The sequence below is a fragment of the Phocoena sinus genome, chromosome 16 (assembly GCF_008692025.1).
Source record: "Phocoena sinus isolate mPhoSin1 chromosome 16, mPhoSin1.pri, whole genome shotgun sequence".
NCBI lineage: Eukaryota > Metazoa > Chordata > Mammalia > Artiodactyla > Phocoenidae > Phocoena > Phocoena sinus.
The window spans coordinates 19,928,596-19,954,186 of NC_045778.1; the positions used below are offsets into that span (position 1 = coordinate 19,928,596).

General features: G+C 34.5%; 2 protein-coding genes across 2 annotated transcripts in view; one reads left to right on the forward strand and one right to left on the reverse strand.

The window, feature by feature from the left end:
- Window positions 1–2,402, forward strand: part of LRRTM3 (leucine rich repeat transmembrane neuronal 3) — a 177,649-nt gene extending 175,247 nt beyond the window's left edge. Inside the window, exon 4 of the mRNA XM_032609211.1 lies at window positions 2,033–2,402. The gene's annotated coding sequence lies outside the window, so the exon portion shown is untranslated. The remainder of the gene's footprint in view (window positions 1–2,032) is intronic.
- CTNNA3 (catenin alpha 3) overlaps window positions 1–25,591 on the reverse strand; it is a 1,597,197-nt gene that overhangs the window by 1,109,240 nt on the left and 462,366 nt on the right. The window lies entirely within an intron of this gene.

The following is a 25,591-nucleotide window of genomic DNA, read 5'->3' on the forward strand; positions in this document are numbered from 1 at the left end:
AACATTGATTTCCCAGAGGCTAATGTTAAACTCACGCACCCAATAACAGTTCTATTTTCATTCTCTCCTATAACTCAAATCTATTCATGCTGCACAATTACTTTTGCATAATAATATATTGTATTTTAGTTATCTGAGCTATTTCATCTGTAACAATAGTTCTTCCTTATTTTAAATGAGCATCTTTGGAAGCATCGTATTATTTTCTTTATGATCTTCCAATCACCTTGACCATTTTTTAAAGTGTATGATGTCTTTCATTCACACATCAGGTAGCATGCTTCAAATTTTTAAAAATTCACATAAATAGGAAGAGTTCTCAGGAATGTAATTTGATGAAGGGGATTACATTTCTGTCTCCAAGGACTAAGCCTTACATGTTTGATACATTGAAATGTTCACATTAAAAAGACATTATAATCTCAAAAGAAGTGAATACAAGAGAAAACAGGGAAATAACAGCTCAACTAATTTTTACTAAAGGAAAACTAAATAAGGATAGAAAGATAGGGATGGAAAGAGGCAAAAAGGATTCTTATGTATGGAGAAAAGGACTAAGAAAGTAAAGAAGGAGTTAATAAAATCTAGGGCTTTGGGCTCCAATCTTAGCTGAGATCAGAGGAATTTAGTCTGAGGTGACCAAAGAGAAATATATTTTATCTACCACCAAATAAGAATGGTGGAAGTTTTTATCCAAGGTAATTCAACAACATGAATTAGTAATTAGGATATTAAACAGAGATCAACGCTGAAGTTTCCTCAAAACTGCCTACTTTTTAGAACAATTTTTTTAATCTTATTGAAAGAAATGGGAATAATCTCTAGACTTTGACATCTGATTACATTTCAAACTACCTTTTGTCTGTAACACGTTTCCCTTCTGTTCACAATGGTCACTTGCTTTTTCCTATTTTTAGAACTTGCTTCCTTTCATTAAGCTGCAATTAGCAAGAGTCCCTTCCACACATATATCGCTGATTCTTTCAAACTAGCCTCTTCCTTGGTTGCTTTTAGACTTTCATAGAAGCCAGAGTTTCTTCCTGGGAGTTCTCTAAACCTTAGAGTTTAGATATATGGATCAAGCTACAGACATTAATGTTTCAAAGAATGCTCATGGCAAAATAAACATTAAGAAGGTATTGACAGGGGATACATAGCCACAATCTTTACTGACAGTGGCCAAGCTGTGACAAAGCCACAGGTGTACAGGACTATTTCGGCAATCATAGCACAGTCAGGCACCATCATTGCTACTGTCCAAAAGAGTACCTATGGGAGTGAAGAAAAGGTGCTTTTTAAAAAAGACCATCATGAAGATAACCCTACTCTATTTCATAGCATGTTACAATGTTATAGCTTTTCTGAAGTAATATTAAGTTATAGTATCCAGGTCATATAGGTAAAAACACTTTAAAATGTGGAAAAAAAAAAAAAGAACTTATTGGGTAAGAAGAGTCAGAATGACTTGCCTAGAAAATTCTCTTCTGCAGTGGTTCTCAAAGTGTGGTGTGTGGATTAACAGCACCAGTATCATATGGGAACTATAAGAAATACAAATTACAGGTCCCACCTCAGACCTACTAAATTAAGAAAAAACCAGGGAAGTGGATGTTGGAGCTGAAGAAGGGGGAGGTGATTTTTATGCACGATAAAGTTTGAGAACCACTGTTCAATTGTATTCCAATACCATAAGTAACCAAATAATATTTTTCTTAGTTCTAAAACTACAAATTTACCTCACTGAGGAAAAGCATGCTTCTGACTTTTCTAACAAAACTTTTAGCATTTTCAGAATCGCTTAGGTTCCTATTTATCTGAAGGTTCTAGTTAAGAATTGAGCAGCTCCATCTCAGGCTTTAGAACTGTTGCATTCTCCGTGCTAGTATGAGAATGAAGGACATTGGTGAGATAGCGGGGGACTCTTGGGCCACAGATGTACCCATGGTAGTCAGGTCAGCACTTCACATTCCCCAAATCTTGCCGCCAAAGTTGTCTTTTTATAACTGACTTTTCTCGTGTCATTTTTCCCCAGATACCTTTATCAATGAATGTGTCAACTTTTCTGGCATACGACCAGCCCACAATAAGTTACTGTGGGGTGCATCATGAACTTCTCTCTCATAAATCCTTTGAAACGAATGCACAGGAAGATACGATGGAAACACACCTAGAGACTGAGCTGGACCTGAGCACAATCACAACAGCTGGCCGAATCAGTGACCATAAACAGCAGCTGGCTTAACTGAGCTAATTGGTAACCATGGGTTGCCATCAAACTTTGTAACCTCAAGGACAAAATGAGGAGGATTTGTTCATTGTGGACTCTAAAAACGAAACAATCCCCTGTTAAAATAAACAAAAATCCAAGATTGATTCATGAAATAAAGAAGACATGAATTGTTTCAACTCTACACTTTATAATTAGCTAAGTTGTGCAGTATTTTTTTGACTTAGAGTATGACCCTGAAAAACAAAATCTTTTTTCTCAAAACTCATCCTACCTACCTGTAAAAACTGTACAGAGCTAATGTATTTTTCATATTGTAAAGTTTCAATTATAGAAACAACTCGTATGTACAGTACCATAATTTAATTACATTTTACTTTACACACTTTATGTATTTCAGTTTCTAAAATTTTAAATTAACAAAAATTATTTCTTGTGTTATTCAGAGTTACTCAGTTTTGTAGGGACTGTTTTGTTACTGCTTTTGTGCCCAGAAACCTTGACTCTCAAATTATGTGCTGTGCAAAACATGCACGATTTTTATCATGCTTACTGTGTAGAATTTTATCTACTTGGTCCAGAAATAATACATTAACCAAAAAGGGTTTGTTGAGACTTATAAGAAGTTCTTCAATTACATAGACAGGTCTTTCTTATAAATGAAAAAAATCAAAGATTTTTTAACACTTCTCAGACTTAACTGTTGCCTTGAATTACAGCCTAGTTTCTAAGCAGTGAAATGTAATGATAAAGAGGGATATTTTAACAACGTATTTCTGAATGAATGACTCATTATTTCATTCTTTTGAGTAACCCATTGTTAAGGGTGGGGGGAAGCATGGACAAAACATCACTGGAAACAAAGGCCGTAACCACAGCAACAGAGTTTGATATACTTAAAAGGTGCAGCTGCCAGTGACAAAGAAAAACTCTGTTACATCTCATTACTTCAGGCCAAGGTGGGAGAATAAAGCATAATTGTACAGTAGTAATTTTTCTCTTAATTAACCCAAAGTGGTTTACCTAAAAATAACCATCAGTGCAAAATGTGCCTGGTTTTAAGACAATTTCCCATTTAGAATGGTGAGGCTATATTTTAGCAATATCTCAAAGGAAATATATGAAAATTTTCACTTTGTGTGCTACATCAATTTTCTCCTGGGACAGAACTCTAAAACATCTACAGCTGATTCAATACAGATATGAGCCATGGTGGAACTTTAACATGCAAGTAGACTGTAAACATCCTTAATATGTTCTAAATTGTTTATATTGCTATCCATAATGAGATTCACCTCCAAATTATCTGAAAAATAATCCAGAGTAATTTGAAACCACCCCAGATCATATATGGATTATCCAATTGTATTATAAAGTTAATTCAATCAAATTATGAAAACCTGACTTTTCAGAGGCTGAAATAATCAACTTGTTTGTTGTTTGCTTGACACAGGTTGCTGTTTGAAAATATTGTTATTTTATCTATGGTATTCACACATTCTTTTGTGTTTTTTTTAAATATAAAACTGCAAGTTTCAATTGCTGTTACACTAGAAGTGCTTTTTTTATGTTGTCATTTTTAATTCATGACATCAAAAATAGGATGAGAGTATGTCAATCTAATAGGGATCAAACACAGTCAAAAACAATGAAGAAAAGAATTTGTGAAAACCAATGTCAAACTTTCAATTTTTTATTTCTTCCAAAGAAATTCAAAAGTGTAGTTTTATGCAGGTTTATCATGGCAAATTTAAGAACAGGTTCAAAGAGAATGGATTAAAAAAATCAAGAGCAAATTTTTGTTGAAAATATACTGTCAGAAGGGAAAAAAAAAATGTTGGAAGAGCAAACTCTTACTAATTTAAATGAAACTAAATGTCACAGTACTTGTATCACCTATCTAGCATTCCAGATTTTGTAACATTTTGCACAAATTATTTGCTATTCAGAAAATTGTCATTTTTAGTTTAATTTTAATCTCTTTTTTCCAATTTCTAATTTCCTTGCACTGTATTATTGTCAGAGTATTCTTAATCCTCTACACTGATATTTTGCTTTGCAGTCAGCAAATCTATAGAGGGTTAATTATAAATCTATTATGTGTGGATCTGAAATCTGATGCAAAATTTTATTTATTATGTAAACCAAAATGTCATTTGCAATTTTTTCTCATAGAAGTTGTCCTTGCAAAGATTCAAATATCTTTTAATTTGTGTAAATAAGCATTTTATATCTTCTCTTTCCAGACATTTTCAAACTGACAAATGATTTTTAGAAATTTTAAAGGTTCCAGGGAGCCTCACAAATATATGCCCTTTATTTCCTGAAGCAAACTGCTTTCTTTCTTAAACATTTTAAGTTCATCTGAAGTGAACAATTATAAATAGAAGCAGTCACCTTGGAACCAGGTGCATGGGAGGTCTTAGCTCTGTGCATCGGAGGACTTATTACGTACATTAAGAGCCAAATAAACTAAGAATTTTGGTATTTGTCATATTTGAAATTAAACCCAAAGGATCTTTAACAGGAAAAAGAAAAAAAAAGATGCTAAGTTACTTGTTTGCTTAATTTTTATTCTGCCATGTCTCGGGGTGTGGGGGCTTTGGGGAAATGAAAACCTGCTAGAGGAGACTGTGTCTGGAATCTTCAGCATACATTTGCAATTCATATATTTGTGTCTAAAAATCCCTATTTCTAACCTGTCTTTTTCAGAATTCAGTAATCTCCCATTTCCTCTTTCTAACCACCCCATGTCTTCCTTCCTGTCTACTTCTCACCTCTTTAAACAACTGAAATGTTTCTATGTTTGGAGTTGAAAAATGCAGTTCAGCCCAACATGGTTACAATAACAGCGGTAGCTACAGCAAACACATTTATGCGGTGTTTTGAAGCTTACAAACCACATTCCACATAAATTATCTCATTTTGCCTTCATAACCAATCTATGAAGATACATTAATACCAAAGAAGTTGAGACTTGCCCAAGAACACAGGGTTAATAATTGGTGGAGTTGAACTACTCTCAAAATTCAGACCCTATTAGTCTTTCCACTATACTAAAAGCCTTCCCTCTCTGATCAGGGCCAGAGAATTTCCAGATAGTAAATAGAATGAAAAAATGTTTGACATGTTGTTTAGTAATCCCCAATTTAACTCAGTTCCTCTATCTGTATAATATATGGGCTAAATGGACTCTTTCTGTGTGCTACTCTGGGCTCTCACATTAAAACTTTTTTTTTTTTTTTTTTTTTTTTGGCGGTACGCGGGCCTCTCACTGTTGTGGCCTCTCCCGTTGCAGAGCACAGGCTCCAGACGCGCAGGCTCAGCGGCCATGGCTCACGGGCCCAGCCGCTCTGCAGCATGTGGGATCTTCCCGGACCGGGGCACGAACCCGTGTCCCCTGCATTGGCAGGCGGACTCTCAACCACTGCGCCACCAGGGAAGCCCATATTAAAACTCTTTATTCAAAAAGTATAACAAGTCATAAATTTCTTAACAAATCATATCATTTGTAAATGTGTAGAACTGTTGCTTCCAAGAAGTGGATGTATATAGGCCCCAAGGTCCAGAATAAAATTGAGAAGCACAAAAAAAAAAACCAAAAACACACAAAAAAACAAAGATCATCAAAATCAAGATTATGCATAGAGTTATAAAACAGATTCACAGTGTGAGGTTGAACATATGTTTAACACATGTTCAACTGAACACACATTCAATTCAGAGCTAATTGGAAAAACCTTTGTAATTTTTTTTTCCTTTTTTGTTTCAGCAAAAGTACTTATTGAACCATGAATTCTTACATCTATCTTAATAGAGAATAATTTTCTCTATTCTCCTTCCAATAAAAATGAAATGTAATTCATCCAAACTGATGTACAGATGCAAAAACATATGCTAATAAGAAAATAATATTTTTGATCAGCTCATTTTATCAAGTTTCTATCCCTACTCCCAAAACCACAAAATCAGACAGATTTTAATAAAATTATATTTTTAGAAGGAAAGAGAACTTGCCCAAATTTAACATCCAAGACAAATGACATAATCCTGACTTGAAATCAGACCAGTATGACTCCACAAACTGCTTAGAAATAGAATCTTTTTTTCAAAAATATTTTCTGAAATAAAACCACTGTATAGGAAATTAAGAATATATGTTTTTCTCTGCTCCTGACTGGAAGACAGTTATCATCTCTCAAACTCAACATTAAAAATAAGTAAAGGGCTTCTCTGATGGCACAGTGGTTAAGAGTCCACCTGCCAAGGCAGGGGACACGGGTTCGTGCCCCGGTCCGGGAAGATCCCACATGCTGTGGAGCAGCTGGGCCCGTGAGCCATGGCCGCTGAGCCTGCGCGTCCAGAGCCTGTGCTCCGCAACGGGAGAGGCCACAGCAGTGAGAGGCCCACGTACCGCAAAAAAAAAAAAAAAAAAAAAAGAAGTAAAGAAACTGCAAGCATGAAAACAGGTACCTGATGTGAATGATTAGTAAGCTGGAAGAAAGAAAATCAGATGTAGATTTTCTGCTGGGTAGATGGTAGCCAATGAAGGAAAAAGTAACGGAACCAGCAGATATTCAGCCTCAGGAAAAAGGATAAGAAATCTCTAGAGTAGACATAATAACATCTTACACTGGCATAGCTCTTAACAGTTTATCAGTCAGGGTAATGGTATAACCACCTCGTAACACATACAAAGTCCCGAGGTCCAGATGGGTTGATTATACAGTAAGAAATCCAGGTATGTTAGTCTTGCAGTAAGTAAGAGCCTCCAACTACCTTTATTACCGTCTCAACTCACCACAGCTGTCCCTAACTAGAGAGGTACTAAAGGCAGAGGATCCAGGGTCAAGGCTTTCAAAACTCTGACATACCCACAAGGGTGGAGTAGACTGACAATCAGCAATTGTGCTTCATTTTAGTATCAACTGTAATGGGGAAGAAATATTTGAAAATTTAAAAAATATATACCAAACGGTGATGGGTTATTTGTAAAGATCTCTCATGGCTTACATAATTATTTTATTATGAGATAAGAGGCTTATATGTAATATTTTTAAGTTAGGGTAAAATTGGTATTTAAAAAAGTCCACAGTTGATTATTTACCTTTCTATTAAAGACAGTGACCTTAAAGCAAAAGAGTGCCTCAGCCATCTACGACTTAGAGAACTCTTGAATTTCTTCCTCCTTTCTCCCATCTATTTATAGATTTTCTTTTATATGATATGTATCTTCCCAAAAAATTAAGTGAAATTTTATTTTGTATAAATCAAATAACATTTCAAATACATTAAGGGACTATATGATAAAGGATCCTTGAAGTAAATCCTTCTTGTTTTCTCATCTGAAACACCACTTACTAATTTATCTTTTGTAAACTGATTTACACATATCTTGTGTTGCATAATGCAGCACACGGCCTTAAAGGTTCTGTGGTGCAGTCTTTACCTCAGACTGTATAAAAGAAAGGTCTCTCTAGTTTTGAGAAGGTCTATAGACACTAGAGTGATCATTTTCAGTCAGTTTCAGTTAGGGAAGTTATTTATCTGGACTAATACGAAAAATACTATTAAAATAATACGAATGGATAAAGTTGACAAGTTATATTTTTTCTAGTTATTGGTTTAAACTATTGTCACCTATCATAGCGTCAAAGCTACTATTAAGAAATCAAAATGAACCCAAATCCCTTGGATCCATACTAGATTTACTGAGTCAGAATCTCTGGAGCTAATCTCTAAGGCATGCTAAATTTTGCAAAATATTATTCAGATGAATTTACTTTTGCCAAGCCATTCAATTGTTTTTTATTCTAGTCTAAAATTCTTCTTGTGCTTTCCTATTCCAATGTGAATCTAGTTTGCTAAGCCTGGATGAACATTTTTCTTGATTAGAAGAATGTGCAACAAAGGACAACTATACATAAAATGGTCAGGTTTTTCCTGATAAACTGTTATTTATAGATTTTGCTCCCCACTAGCTCTTTCAACAGAAAGCTCTGAAAACTATCTTAAATCAGCTGGGTTATTCACTTATTACTTGCTTTCATGGATAATAATAACTGTTGAAAAGCTGGAGGTGGGGAGAGAAGGACTAATTTATGATGTAATAGGCATTGTGTTGTCCTCATTTCATTCTCAAACCATCTTAGGAAACAGGTATAACCACCATTTTAAAAAAAGGAAAATAAGAATCATGGTAGCTGAATAATTTACCAAGGCTTATATAGTAGAGTTGGGGATTCAAATCCAGCGCTCCTGACTCTAAGGATGTGCTCCTACCACCCAATAGCACATTTTCAAATGTTAACAAAGACCACAATCAATATAATTAGGCTCATATATTTTAATAAGGGGTGTGGAGACAGAAGGAAAAGAATGTACTTTCCTATTCCTAAACAGAAAAATTACATAAGCTATTTTACACTGTGTAGAGATTTCCTTCAATATCCCAAGTCCACAACTTAATGGAAAGAAATAGCTATTATTTTCTTGAAGTTTTATACATTGTTTCCTAAAAAGCATGAACATTTGAAAGAAAAAATCCTTCAAATAATAAATACTCCCAGGGCTTCCCTGGTGGCGCAGTGGTTGAGAGTCCGCCTGCCGATGCAGGGGACACGGGTTCGTGCCCCAGTCCGGGAAGATCCCACATGCTGCGGAGCGGCTGGGCCCGTGAGCCATGGCTGCTGAGCCTGCGCATCCGGAGCCTGTGCTCCGCGACGGGAGAGGCCCACATACCGCAAAAATAAATAAATACTCCCAAATACTCATGTTTTATTTTCATTTCCAATTTTTCTAGCATATTATAAACTTATGACAAAAACATGATAAGTAGATATCCATAATATAAACTTCAACTGGCCAAAGATGGAGGGAAGGTTGTCAATTGAAGCAAAAACTATATAGACAGTCAATAAAGTAACGAGTGCAATGACAATGTGAAAAAAGACCAATCATCTACAGTCAGAAAACGTTGACTGGCAATGACATGGCTTAGGTTGCAGAATATTTCCTTTGATGATTTTATGTGGGGATATTTTTTGTAGAAGTATCATTACTTACACAAATGATATGGGATCTAGGAGCATGTTACATAAAGGAGGCAGGAAGATAACCTCTATAACAATGTACATTCTGCTTGTCCTGTTACTCAGAACATATTCAATAATATATAGTTTAAATTAAAAATAAATATAATTTTCCTTGTGAAGGTAATACAAATGTTTTTATCATTATGTGCAGGTGGCCAAATAATTTTTTTTACATTTATTTTTAAATTCACATCATCAAATAAATCTTCCTTAGTTTCAGCTATTAACAAATGATTATTAAATAGTGGTTACTGGGCTTCCCTGTTGGTGCAGTGGTTGAGAGTCCGCCTGCCGATGCAGGGGACATGGGTTCGTGCCCCAGTCTGGGAGGATCCCACATGCCGCAGAGCGCCTGGGCCCATAAGCCATGGCCGCTGAGCCTGCGCGTCCGGAGCCTGTGCTCCGCAACGGGAGAGGCCACAACAGTGAGAGGTCCGCGTACCGCAAAAAAAACCAAAACAAACAACAACAAAAAAAATAGTGGTTACTATTGATTCCAGTAGTGTCTCTAGGAGCATTTTATTAAACCACTGGACTAACAATCTCTCCTATTTCTCCCTGAACTTGCACAAGCCCAAGGTAATATAATTGGGAAGTTACATTATCATTTTACTCCATCACACTATCTGAATATGTAACATCCATGTAAAACACATTTTTTAATAATCCACATGGGATTCAAGAGCCAGTAAAATACTCTGTAAGTCAAAATTCTACTAAAAATTGCCACTACTACAACTGTGATAAAACTATATGCTATAAATTTAAAACAATTAATAAATCCAGCAAAGAAAGAAGCTCTAGCATCCTGAATCTAATAACATTACATCTGTTCATCCTGGCACCACGACCACCATACAGAAATTATAACTGAAATATCTAAAGTAATTCTGATTTGGAACAACAAAGTTGCTCCTTGTATCTGGGTTGAAGATGTGATAAAGGACAATGAAGAAGACAAAAAAAAACTACACATACCGAGAGGTAGGTAAAAGAAATGTGATTTATTCTCATTAGATAGCCTGCAAGTAATTTTAAAATTTAAGACTAATAATTAAAATTTACAATAACATTTATGTCGTCAAATGTCATCAGTAAAAACCAATATTGACATTAGGGACATAAAAACAAGCAGATATTTGTGATGGCAATACATATTAAATAGATAGAATTAATTCTACTGAAAGAGAGAATACTAAGGATAAAAAATACTTTACCTATCACTATTATCTCTCCTGAGAAAAACTGCAAAGTCAGAATAAAAGATTCAAACTAAATACCAAATGCTCTTTTCAAGATCCATTTTGAAATAGCCCAAATATAAGCTGCTTTTAACCATGAGTAATTACATTAATTCATAAATACCTAGTCAGATTCTGATGTTGAGAAATGAACTGTGTTTTAAATATACTCCATCTGTGCTTACTGTTTTACATCAATGATATATTTGCTTTCAATTACAGATACATAAAGACAATGCCCTAAACAGTCTGATGAAAACATGGTGAAAGACTGGATCAACCCTATTCGTTCTGCTCTACTATAACGCAATTACTGGAATAGCATGTCCACCGCAGTCGGAAGCTGGAAATATGGTTTCTAAAGTCCTCTCTAGCAGTTCTTGACCAAGACACTTGTAATATTCATTATCTATGGGTGTTATTTTATATTCATTTATAAAATAAGGAAATTATTGCCTTGAGACAAGAGCCTAGAGACCCATCCCAGCTCTACTCTGACTACATTTATAACAAAGAGGTCTAAGGAAAGACACTGAATATCTCTGAACTTCAGCTATCTGGAGAAAAACCTGAGATCTTTGCGAGGTGGACAGTTTTTCACCTTTGGATTCGATGAAATCTTAAGATCAGTGTACTGGACATCCTTCAAAACTCTTTGCCAGTTCTTCCTTAACAAATTCCAAACTTGAGTTTCTTGAACCATTGCTGAATTTTAGACATGCCTATTTCACAATGAACCCTTGTCGTACTTCATCATTTTCTGGAAGAATAACATAAGGCTGGGGTAGTAGCCCTTATTAATGTTTTCCTTGCATTTGATTCCAGTTATGGAACAAAAATGTGTGAACTAATATGACACCTTGGTACTACCATAAAGGGATAGGAAGAAGTGTCTTTTAACAGATAAATACTTTAAGTAATATAAAACATGTAGTTTGGGGTCACTTCTTTTAAATTTAATAATCAAATATAGATTTCAGATAAGTATATGCCTTCAAGCTACTCTGAATATAAACATAATCCTCTATAATGATGACATAGTTTTACTGTCATATACTTTTACTTTCTGAGGGCAGACAATTGACTGTGCTCTATAATTGCCACCAGAATTTAATTATTTCCAGAAATAATGACTTAGTACTAAGCACTTTAAAACAAAATGATAATAATTAACACTTAATGTTTACTTTTCTAAACATTTTACTTGTATTAATTCACGTAATACTCATTAATATGGTTAACAGGATTAATAATAACCCTATAAAGTAAGTACTATTGTTATCCCTTAAGAAGATAAGGAAAATGATGCTCAAAGTGATTGTGTATTGACAACATACAGCTTCTAAATTGTGGAACAAGAATTAAAATTCAGATGATATACAAACTGACCCCTACCAACTGCCCATTTAAAGTCCGCTTCATAAGCCAAATACTTAAAAGTCTATTCACTTAAGGCTACAACTGAAGACATCAATATAATGGATGTGTTTATCAGATAACCAATGTATGTCAAATGGAAAGCAAGAATCTTCGAGAGATATAAAAAAGTATACAATACAGTCCTTGTTCTCAAGGGACTTATAGTCTCAGCAAAGAGAAAAGGCATTCATATTAAGAAAAAAAAATCAAGCTAAATTGAATACCTGTAAGTGCAGACGGCAATCAGAAGATGAAATCAAAGTTAGCAGAGTTGTTGGGGATAATTCTGGGCAAAAGTGAGAACTGAGATAGAAATATAGAATGTAAGACTAACAGTATTCAGATGGGTAAAATGAAGAGAGGGAAGTGAAGAAAGAACACTGTGTTTTTATTTATGTACATTTGTTACTCCAATAGTATTTGTTAGAGTCGTGCTTGTCCGGCATAGAAACACCGAACTCAATTTTTGTCCTGATTGCCTAAAAGTTCGGACCCAACTTTTACTCTGGCCACAGCAAACTTGTGGCCTTTCTAGATGGACATAAATATTTCCCAACTTTTCCTCAACTCTATTTCTCTTTATATGGCTATTTATTCACTGTATTTTATTCTTCTTTGGGGCGGGGAGGTGTTAAATAGTATTAATCCTTTGTGGAAAATGTTATATCTGTTTCATTAAAATGTTCATAATGCATTTTGAAGACTGATTCAGACTTTATTAATTTAAAATAATTATGTGAATTAAATCAAATAATTTCTTAGAAGCTAATAATTATAACATCCTTAGTCAAATTACTGTTCGGCATCAGGTGAAAAAATGGCCTACAAATTGACTGACTTTTTCTTTTTACAACCTCTTCAGTCTTTATGTTAACCTTGGTAAATATTAACCATAATTTTTATTCCAAAAAGTAAACACAACTTTTACTTTTGATTGCTCCATTTCACAAATAAAGAAACTAAAGTAGAATATGATTAAAGGTCATGATCAAAATCACTTTGGTAACAGAAAACAGACCCACTAATAGAATTCACATTTACTCAATATTAATTTTCACTACAGTAAAATATTTCATGAACACATCAAAATTTAACAAAATAAGCAGAATTATTTCTGCCTTAAAAGTACAGACAGGGCTTCCCTGGTGGTGCAGCGGTTGAGAATCTGCCTGCTAATGCAGGGGACACGGGTTTGAGCCCTGGTCTGGGAGGATCCTACATGCTGTGGAGCAACTGGGCCCGTGAACCACAACTACTGAGCCTGCACGTCTGGAGCTTGTGCTCCGCAGCGAGAGGCCGCGATAGTGAGAGGCCCGCGCACCGCGATGAAGAGTGGCCCCCGCTTGCCACAACTACAGAAAGCCCCCGCACAGAAACGAAGATCCAACACAGCAAAAATAAATTAATTAATAAACTCCTACCCCCAACATCTTAAAAAAAAAAGTACAGACAACTGTCAATAAAGTTGTTATATTTAAAAAGTGCAAATGAGGTTGAGAAACATTCTCTATCAAATTTTGCTTATCATTTGGACTATTAACTTGCAGCTATCTCTGTGGCCACTTGATAGTTATAAATTTTCATTCACAGGTATTTATTCTGAGTGCCTGTTCTTTTCTATAGGGATTATCCTTTATATTATATCAATTACTTTGGCATTTTTAATTCAATTCAATCAAATAAGTATTTATTCAGCTTTTACTATAACATGCAAGGACTAAGATAGGTGATAAAGTGACCAAATACTTAAAAGTGAATAAATAATTGCAATTCAGTGTGATATTTCTAAAAATGAAGTATATGCATGATGCTATAGGATTGATGGAGAAAGAATAATTAATTTTGCTGGAAGAAAATCTGAGAAGTCCTCAAAGTAAATGCCATTTGAGACTCTGGATTCTCAAGTTTGCCAGTCACACAACTCATACCTGTCCTGCAGGATCCACTCCCCACTCCTAATGAAAGTTGGGAGGTATTTTAGATGTTTATGAGTATTACCTTCTAGAAATCTAGAACTCTGATAGTTTCTGAGTCTAGTATTTTCCTCAGATAGTTGGCTACTCCGTTTCTTTCCATGTATAAATACTAAAGAAGATTTTTTTTTTAATTTTCCCCTTCCACAATCTTCTAAATTTAATCCTTCAATCAAAAGTATTCAATTTAGCCATTCCAAGGTAAATTCAGGACATATGAATTTTGTTAAATAATAAGTAAATAAGTGTAATGGATTGTCAGATGTTTTTATTTTGCTTTGTTTTAACATGCCCCATGCAAATCCAGTGTGTGTGTGTCAAAAAGGCTATATTGCAGTTCTTACCTCAGGAATATGTGAAAAAATGTAGAAGAGGTATATTTGCCTGTGCAATTTAAATGTCCACCACTTACTGGTTATGACATGACTGATATTAAAGTGAATGAGAATTAGGTTATAAATAGGGTCTTTTCTATTCTATTCTATCAAACAGTTCTTTTAGAAAGTGAAAAATATTAGTAAAGTGGTCAGTTCATCTGATACAGCAACGAGCACTGTTGCTCTGGTAGCTGCTCAGTATCATTAACTTTTCATTTCTTTAAATATGTTTTTCCCTTAACAAATTCCTCTCTTTATGAGACTACCATTATTCCCAAAGGATTTCACTGTTTGGTGCTTAAGGCAATTTCTTATTAAATTCTCAAGAATGCAACTTACATTAAGCTGAGGCAAAAGAGCTGAAGCGAAGTCAGCAACTAGTTCAAGGCACAGCTTTCTGATCTTCCCACTTACAAAAATGAATATATTTTAATGTTAGAATTCCAGAATATAACAATATTAACATGAAGAGAGCTCATCATGAAGAATGCTATTTTAGTGAATGCCAAAGAACTTGTTTCTTAGTGGTCTCCTACAATATTCTTGTGGATTATGAAGAGTGTGCAGTATGGCAAGGGCAGCCATGACAATCCTATATATGGAAATGAAATGTATATTATATTCAAATAATTTTTTTCAAAAATAAATTACATATAAATTTTTACTCTAGATAGTTATCTATAGTGTGGCCCATGCTATATTGTAGTAAATGAGCCCGTAAAACTGAGTTCATTAGACTGGAACTATCTACTATATTAAATACCTAAAATATTCTTAGTATGAGTATGTTGAATATTATCTTTGAAATGTTACATATGTAGGATGTATAATTTTTTCCCATTTTTAAAATTTTGTATAATTTTTTAATGACTATAAAATTACAACAGCCTTTAGGGTTTCTGAAGTTTTATGACTGTCCTTAATTCCTATCAAAGAGCAGCAAAATCTAGCCTGAGAAACTCCAGTTGGTTTACAAAGAAAATTTGCTTTTCATTTTATGCGGCCCTGTTACAATTAGTGTGAAATACTGACACTTACATTCCTGAGTGCAATAAGAGCAGGGTGGAATGGTTATGGCAAATAATTGGACAGTTTCCAGAGAGGCTGTGAGAAATACTATTAGACCTCCATCTGCTGGTTGGAAATTCCAGGTTCATAGGGTTTAACGCTAGCTAAAATAAAAGGCTTTGATGATTTCTACCACTCCTTTTCAGGCTTGTACCCACCCCATCTACTTCCAAAAGGACCTGTGACAATTTATGGACTAAAACATCTGCATAATTAAATATTTTAAGCTAGTGATCACTAGAAAGGCTACATTTTATTATTTCTATTAAATTTCTCATTGCATATGTGTGCTCACATAGTGAGCAAGGGTGATAAGACTTGAAGAGGAAAAGTTTACATTAATTTATCTTGCAACATAAATTGTCCAATTACACAATATTATGCAGTTCTATTAGCGCACCAATACGGTTCTATTTTAACTTAGTTCCAGATCTGACAACCAAACCTAGTTTTCAAAGTAAGTCTTTTTTTCAATAAATTGAATATCCCAGTGCTTTAAAAAAATTCAGATAAGGCTCAAAGCTTCCCTTTTAAAAAGATCCTTTGACACTTTTCATAAAAGGAGCTCTTTGCTTGTGGCTGGATTTTAGGACTTCCACGAATCCCTTGAACATTCAATGACTTGGCTTTACGTAACTATATGTGTGTATTTATGAAAGATCCAGAAGCTTGCTAATGAGAATTACTAAAATAAATATATATATTAAAATATAAGATTATTTCTGCCAAACCATTATGTGATACAAAGTCATCTGGAGTGTATTTACATGTGTTACTGTAATGGACAGTAAGACAAAAAGAAATCCACTGAAGGACATTCCTTCTTCTGTCTAGAGTTATGGTATCCCAGAGAACACACCAATCTCCTCAGGAATACCAGTATAAAATTTTAATATGTGAAAAATATCCACACTATTCACCTGTTACTGCTTATGAAATTCCCAAATGGTAAGGTTCTTACCAAAGCAAACCCTGAAGCATCTAGCATTTAAGCTATTTCATTCCAGAGAGAAAAAATTAAAAATTTTTTTAGAAATAAGAGTAACTGTTAGTAATAAATTATGTCCAAGTCACTCCAGCACAGTGTATTTCAATCACTTCAGTATTTTTATCTCCCCAAAAAGTGTCAGAAATGAGACATGAAAAACTATTAACTGAATCATCCACTCACTGAATAGATGTTGTTGTCAGTTTGTTCTTTGGATGGAAATAATGAACAACTGATTTATTTATAACTGGTAATTATGATAATACACCTTCATTTTCCACCCTTTTCAGTATATTATAGATATTTTATAATTGTCTTATTTCATACCAGATCTAAAATCATAAGCTTCCATAAAAATTTCTTCTTTCCCAGGCTTTTCCATAGTTTCCTTTGATTTGGGGTGTAATTAAAATATTTTAACTGACTTGGTTCTCTTGTCTTATTTTTTTTCTTTTCATTTCCTGCCTAAACCCTTGTGGAATTGCTCCATATCTTAAATTTATGCAACTGGAAACTGAACTCTGAATTTTAAGTAGATGCAGAATACATTTATATAATCACTGTAGGGTGAATCTTGTTACCATTTACTTGATCAAGTTTACCTCATTTTTTTTTTTTTCTGAGATAGGGGGAAACAGAGCAGGTAAAGAAAGATAATAGAAGCAGACTTCGGTGCTTTGTGACCACCTGGATGGGTGGGATAGGGAGGGTGGGAGGGAGGGAGACGCAAGAGGGAGGAGATATGGGAACATAAGTATATGTATAACTGATTCACTTTGTTATAAAGCAGAAACTAACACACCATTGTAAAGCAATTATACTCCAATAAAGATGTAAAAAAAAAAAAAGAATTAAGGCAAGAAGACTTATTTCATCCCATTTTTCAATTATTTTTAGAGCAGAGAGAAACATTTCCCTTGAAGTTTTCATCTCTAACTCTGAAATCAATTTTATCTTTTCTATTCAACAACATTCTATTCAACATTCAACCATTTTTCTATTTTGCTGCATAATATGCTCCACATACACTAGAGTCTTCCCTCAAAATGTACTACAGGTCCATATAAGAAAAGCCTTTGGGAATATGCGTCTACGTTTAATTGGAACTATTGTAAAGGAAAATATTCATCACATTATAAAACATTTTTTAAAAGAGCATGTGAGAAATTTTATTTCAGAATTAGGTCGAGGGAACCCCCCCCACCCCGGCACCCCGAAGATATGGTTGTGCTTTGTCCTCAACGAATGCTAGAGCCCTGTAATACATCCTATCTTTACATCTCGGCTCAGGAACCCACAGCTAGGGTACACCTGATAACATGGTAACCAGGTTAGCCTTCCTATTGAGCATCCTGGCTTTCTTCTTTTTTTATATTATTTCCTCTTTGTAAGCCTATTTTGTTCATTTTATTTCATATGTCTTTTGTTATAAGCAGGCTCAAATTATTTGTTGGGGAGCAAAATGTATAAGGAAATAAAATAGAATTGCTATTCTAAAAGTATTTTTGATTCTTATTTCAACAGTGGTATAATCTAAATTTTGGAATACTCATTTATTTCTTTGTAGCATCATGCCCACTTTCCACTATCTCATCATCTTTAGATTTCCCGTTCCTTAATTTTTATCTTCCTTATGAGCTATAGAAACAAAACAAACGTACAGACACACACACATAGACACACACTCACACAGCACACTCCTTCTCCCTTCACCCATATACTGTTCTTCAGATATAAAGATCACTAAGCAAAGCAAGACATACATTTCAATATATTTTCCACCAGCAGAAACATATTCTCAGGTGCTGGATTAAAGACACTAACAAAGTATATTATCAAAAGAGCTAATGAGGGTTAAAAATGAAGTTCTCAAGAATTTTTAAAAAGTATTTTCTTAGAGTAAGCCAAAAGTCTACAGGTTGTCATTAAGTGGCTCTTAACTATTTTCTAATATTAAATTTTACCTTAAAGTTAACCTAGGTATAGCTTGTAGACCATAAACCATGATAACTATATTCCAAACATTCATTCCTTCACTTCCTTTGTAGCCTAAACTCCTCTTTCTGAGCTGCCCAGCTATCCCTCCAATCCCAGCCCCAAATCAAAAAGAGACAATTATTTTTTTCAGGTACATCCAAGTTTACCCATATGAAAATATCTTCAACATGATTTCATGATCCTCTTTAAGTGTCTCCTTCTACTTACATTCAGAGAATTGGGGTTAATATGTGAGTTAAATTCTGAAACTTAAAATGTAGGTTTTAGGCACCATGTTAATAAACTATGAAATAAATATGAACAAAATCTCCCAAATTGGGGTTTAAAATGAATGTCGTTTTCATATCTTGTCCAAAATTTAATCATGATTAACTTCAGTCATAGATCATAAAAAATTCATAAAGGAAAAATAATATTTTGTCCACAAAATATATTAATTCATTTACATTTAATATTTCATGTGTATTTATACGGTTAGACACTAGCCCAACTGCCAGATTTATGAAGCATGCAATAAAGACAAACTTAAAATATAATAATTCTCACTTGGCATGCAAATCCCATCTTTAGTTGAAAGTCCTAGTGCCCTGCTATTCCTTAAAATCAGAGAAAAGAGATCAAATGCAAGAAAAGGAAAATCAAGAAAGTGTATGTCAGATATTGCATTCTGTTCCCAATTATTGTATAATTCCTATTTCACGAAATTTCTTTGAAAATTAAAGAATAAATGGGTATTAATGTACTAACTATATATCTAAAACTAATATGTTTAATAAATTAAAATTTTGGAATATAAGGCCTCTACATTTATAGATTTGACTTACGCTCAGGCAAGGTTGTAAATTACATTTCAATTTTGTACAACTTTGTAAAAACAGAGGTGTCTTCTTCATAAATAGAGTAAAATGAATTTACAAACCTGTGCAATATAAAAATACAAGTAAAAGTCTTATTTAAGTAAATTATTAAGACAAGTTCATAGAAAATATATCTATTCTGGAGTCTCCATGTATTTTTTCTTGTTTCTCATGCCATTAAGTTTTGTTATACTATATATATGGATGCAACTGGGACTATCAATACATTACTGCCAGCACATACATAAAGTTGGGTAAGAAATTTGGATTAGTGGCTCTTAATTTTTTTTTCTAATCCTAAATACTTAAACATGTAACACACCATCAGCAACTCATCATAACAGCCGTGCTCAGTGGTGTGTGTGTATGTGTATATGTGTGTGCATTATATGTGTGTGGTTTAATGTGTGTGGTGGGAATGGGGCGCCTGCTGTGGAGAGGGATGCCACCTTCTATGCTTCTTCTTGGCTTTTCTCTGCTAAGCAACAACCCTAAAGTGTGTACTTCAATTACCCCATTTTTTAAAAATCGCATATCTTCATTCAGGTCTGAAGCTCAGTCCTACAGAATATAATGTAACTTTGGGTCAACCCCAATCAAGAAGACCCCAAGGAGAGATCTGAGCTGTAAAAATTTATATGTGGATATCCAAGAAATGAGTTTATATATCTAAGAAGCCTATAATAATCTATCTTGGAGGATCCTGTAGGTGTCAGTTCAGAATCTCCATGGTTCTCTCAAAAAAGCCCAGGCCATTTCTCTGGAAGCCACTTTGGTCTGTATACACCATAGATTTCATCTATAGTGTGATATTTGACTAACTTCAAGATTATGGCAACACCAACTATCTAGGCTTCACCCACAGGCTTCCTGGAAGCAATTAATCTGACAAGAGTGCAAATGAGACAATTCTGGTCACCTAGGTGATCATGAAAATGACCATGGGGGAAATAAGGGAAAGAGAAACAGATTCAGAAGTATGCTATAGATGGCACATTTTTCAGCAACAGATTTACACCAATACTTTTAAAGGATTCTATGATAGGAAATAGAGTTAAGGAGGGTAAGGGAAAAGGAAAAACTGGATATTCAGATCCTAGAAGAAGAAAGAGCCTCTCTTTAAGACAGAGTTGCCTCTTTTTTTCTAATAACATTTCATCTAACACTTCCTAGGTCAAAATATTCAAATGAATACCTAGAGAAATTTAGCAGTTTAATCCTTTCTGCTTACTCCATTATTTTTAAACATACATTCCTGCTCAGTATTAATATGTTTCCTCAGTATTTGACAACAATTTTTAAATAGGTATTTTCTTTTTCCTAGCATGTTAAAGAACACTAAACCAGATCTTGACTAGATGAGTCAACTATTCCCTAGGTATAACTCCTGGAGTTGTATTAATTTCATTTGCTGCAGTGGCATAATAATTTACCATAAATGGCTTAAATTACAGCATTTGAACATGTGCCAGGAAATAATACTTTTCCCCAAAGCAGATGAATCATGAACCTGAAATATGTAATGCACCTTGAAGGTGTTTATAATTCTTCCAAGGAGCGACTTATCCATATGATAGAACACTGAGCATTTGATCTGAGTGGTGACCTTCCAATAGCAATGAATAGCATTTCAATGCTTTGGAAATGTTACTATGAAAAATAAATTAAAATAAATATTTAAAGTGGGTAAACACAGAAGTTTTTCTGGTAGTGCCTCCTTTGGGAGGTGGGAAAGCTGGACACCAAGAGCAATAACAACCTTGGCTTCCCTTCCTTGAGTTTTTGTAGAAAGGCCCTTTGCCTTATGCTCTCCAAAATAGCTCAAATACCCATGAGGAAATTTGGTTGGATTTGAGAGTCTCAAAGCAAGTGTTATTAACGTTTACATAAAGGAAACAAACAGTCAATATCACAGAAAAACTCAGTATTATTTACTACAATAGTTCAAATAAATCTGTGCATCCTAAAGCCTAACCACTTAGAAATCAGTTTTGGAAATTAACATATATATTATCCCTTATGATCTTGTTTTCATGACTGATATGGATCCATGAAATACATAAAAGAAAAACTAAATATGCTCTAAATAGCCATAATTTTAATATGTATGTATATATGTATAACAATATATATACATATCAAATACATATATTTGAATCTGCTAGATATACAGTATGCCCTTAGATTTATGCATCAATTCAATACATATTTATTGAGAACTTAGATATTCAAGGCACTGATAGGAATTAAAATAGAGATGTAGATGATGGTCTAAAAGAGGCTTAAAAAGGAATTCTGTCAAAATTCAGAATAAATGAAACAGAAAATTTTAATCACCCATAGTGGGAAACAATGATGATAAAAACCTAAGCCAGGCTGCAGTGGAATGAACAACAGAGTGAAAAGCAGAATTCTGGCTCTGATCAGTGTGACCTTTGTCAAGGTCAATTCACTTTGGGGCTTCTGTTACTTTATCTGAAAAATGAGGGAAATTTAACCATGTGATCTTCAGAGTCCCCTCTAGCTCCAACATTAGATAAAACTATACTCCATAAGCTTGATTTAAACCAGAAGGTGCAAACCTCATTCTTCACTTGTAATGGCTTCACTGATGAACAGCAATGTCAGCTAAAATGAATTCCATCTCCTTTTTCCTTTCCTGACTCCAATGTGATGGAGGTACCAGTTAGGAAGAAAATAGCACTGAGGAGCTGGTATTCACAAAAAGACAGAACTGCATCCAAAATCATGATACTATGATTATGGAATTATAGAATTATTATTTCCACACCTTAACGTTTTGAAAATAGTTGATGAAAACAAACAATGAAAAGAAGAATAGACAAGTAGAATGTCAGTGAAAACAAATGGGAGACAAAAGTGTATAACTATTTTCTTGTTTGAACTTTTAAGAAAAATTAATGTGTAGTGATATTTTATTCAAAAAAATTAATATGCAAATTCAATCATGAAACCATGGCAACCACAGAATAAAAGGTAAAGTTTTGTCATTAATTTGAAAATGTCTTGGTTTGAAAAAAGTTTAGTAGTAAAATCAAGGTTAAATGAAATATCATGAAGCTGTGCAATTAGGTTAATAATGAGGTGCCTCAGGGATCAGTGCTAGCACAGGTGTTCAATATATTTATTAATGACTTGGAAGAGTTGTGAATAATATGGAAGCACATTTGGATGACTTCAAGATATTTATAGCAATCAAAACAGGTGAATGACTGCTTTTCTTGACCCATTCACGAGCAATTATTTAACATATTACAGCAAATAATCAACAAGAGCAAATTAATGTGAAGTGGGTAGAATTACACGAGTTTTCTTAATATGCTAAGAGCTACTGAAATAGTTACTGCCTTTCAGGCAAGAGTGGGCAGATCTAAGAAGACATCTGTCTTCATACTAAAAAAAAGCCTGGAATAAAGAAAAATGCAAGAGAATCGTTACTTAAACCAATATGTATTGCTGAAAAATTTTGCACACCAGAGCCTTGCTCTACTGCTGGGGCGGGGCGTGGTTCCCAAAACCACACGTTATCTGGTGTCTAATCTGATGATGTTCTAAATAGTTTCCCATTATCATCCACTCCTCTCTGACATCTGGTGATTTACTGGAGTTCCCAGATGCCTCTCAGGTGAGTAACAATTACAAGGGCCTCCCCTTATGGCTCTATTATGAAGGACTTCACTGATATTAAGCTTTATACATTATCTTCCCAAACTGAAGATCACAAGGCTTTAGAAAAATTAAAAGTAATTCTTTCTCATAAGAAAACACACCATCATTCAAAAATAGCATGAATTATTTTACATTCTCCCCCCTCCCCGGCCCTGAGGTTATTTAATTATCGTGCATACCGGGAAATCTTAAATGTAGTATAGTTTCAATTATAATTCACTCATTCAAAAATATTTTCTGAGTGCCTCCTTTATCTAAGGCATAGTGGTAATAAGATGAATGAAAAGAACTAACAAAACATGGAGCCTGTCCTAAGAGAACTTAGAAAGCCACATCACCCCTCTCATGAACTAAGCATTTCTCAATCCTGGCCTATATAGAAAACATATAAATGTGTAATTTCATAACAAATTTGAAACATTAAAATTAATAAGAATCAGTACTGCTTCTCTAGGAATATAATAATATTTTTAAAGACAAGAAACTATTTTCTGCTACCGTTTATCTTTTCTATCCAGGGAAAGACTTGATCTATGGTATTAATTCTCTCATTTGAAAAGTTAGCTTTGGTAGTCCTCAAATTTAAGTAGAAAATAAAAGATTTCTAGCCTATGTGAGACTGAGCTGATAAACCAATATAAATAGAATGAAGCCAAATACTAATGCAAACATCAAACTGTCTCCAACACATCTCTACAAAATAACCCATCAGTAAATGGAAATATGTGTGAAGCACTGAGTGCGATTTTTTTTAAAGATTTGGTCAGGCGTCTCTATCCTGTATACATTCCTGATTAGAAGTTTCAGATGTGAACCTATAGAATAATTCATCCATGGTCTCAGAAGAATCTGTAGACTCTGGGAATCTCAATGTTAAATGGGACCTTAGAGTTCATTCAAATATTGCTTGAACTATAAATTTTCTCTGTACCATGTGACATGTCACTACCAGAGATTTTTTTAAAAGCTCATTAATAAAGCTGAAGACTCATGGTAAAAGATAAACTTTGGGTAATTAAATGACTATGAACCTTTGTTAGAACCTCAAATATGCTTATTAATGACATTTACTAGAAGGTTTGGAACTACATATCTGAAAAATAAAGTTCACAATTTGGAGAATAATTCACATATTAGAGGGATGACAGTTACGTTAATTCTTCTTTCTGGATTTTTCAATAGCTGTAGGTTATTTTACAGTGTGATTTAGTATAATTATAGCAAAAGAAAACAAGTACTGAATGAGAGAATTCATTAGCAGGTGGTCAAGTGTAAACAGTCTATCAATCATGCTGGTATTTTTAAGCATCAGCAAATTTAATTCCATCTCTAGGGGAGTAAACTTATACTTTCAGGTATGTGGTACATCATATTTAATTTTAAGAACATTTTAGAATGTGCCTTGACTATAAAATAGTAAAAGGACTTCCCTCGTTAGGTTTCCTAGGCAGGCAGAAAGTAATGATGTCCGTAATACAAATCAGGGCATTTTAAAACAACCAAATAGTGTTTCTAAAAATACATCTTTGCTCTAGGTAAACAGATTTGTCATGGTAAAAACAAAACAATCTGGATCAGGCCTAACACTATGAAACAGCACATGAAAATGGAAATAAAAACAAAGATGAACAAATGGGACCTAATGAAACTTAAAAGCTTTTGCACAGCAAAGGAAGCCATAAACAAGATGAAAAGACAACCCTCAGAATGGGAGAAAATATTTGCAAATGAAGCAACTGACAAAGGATTAATGCCCAAAATGTAGAAACAGCTCATGTACCTCACTATCAAAAAACAAACAACCCAATCCAAAAATGGCCAGAAGACCTAAATAGACATTTCTCCAAAGAAGATATACAGACTGCCCACAAACACATGAAAGGATGCTCAACACCACTAATCATTAGAGAAATGCAAATCAAAACTACAATGAGGGGGCTTCCCTGGTGGCGCAGTGGTTGACAGTCCACCTGCCGATGCAGGGGACACGGGTTCGTGCCCCAGTCCGGGAAGATCCCACATGCCGCGGAGCGGCTGGGCCTGTGAGCCATGGCCGCTGAGCCTGCACATCCGGAGCCTCTGCTCTGCAACGGGAGAGGCCACAACAGTGAGAGGCCCGTGTACCACAAAAAAAAAAAAAAACAAAAAAAAAACTACAATGAGGTATCACCTCACACCAGTGAGAATGGCCATCATCAAAAAATCTACAAACAATAAATGCTGGAGAGGGCGGAGAAAAGGGAACCCTCTTGCACTGTTGGTGGGAATGTAAATTGATACAGCCACTATGGAGAAAAGTATGGAGGTTCCTTAAAAAACTAAAAACAGAATTACCATATGACCCAGCAAACCACCTACTGGGCATACGCCCTGAGAAAACCATAATTCAAAAAGACTCATGCACCCCAACGTTCATTGCAGCACTATTTACAATAGCCAGGTCACAGAAGCAACCTAAATGCCCATCGACAGACAAATGGATAAAGAAGATGTGGTACATATATACCATGGAATATTACTCAGCCATAAAAAGGAACAAAATTGGGTCATTTCTAGAGATGTGGATGGACCTAGAGACTGTCATACAGAATTAAGTAAGTCAGAAAGAGAAAAACAAATACCGTTTGCTAACACATATATATGGAATCTAAAAAAAGAT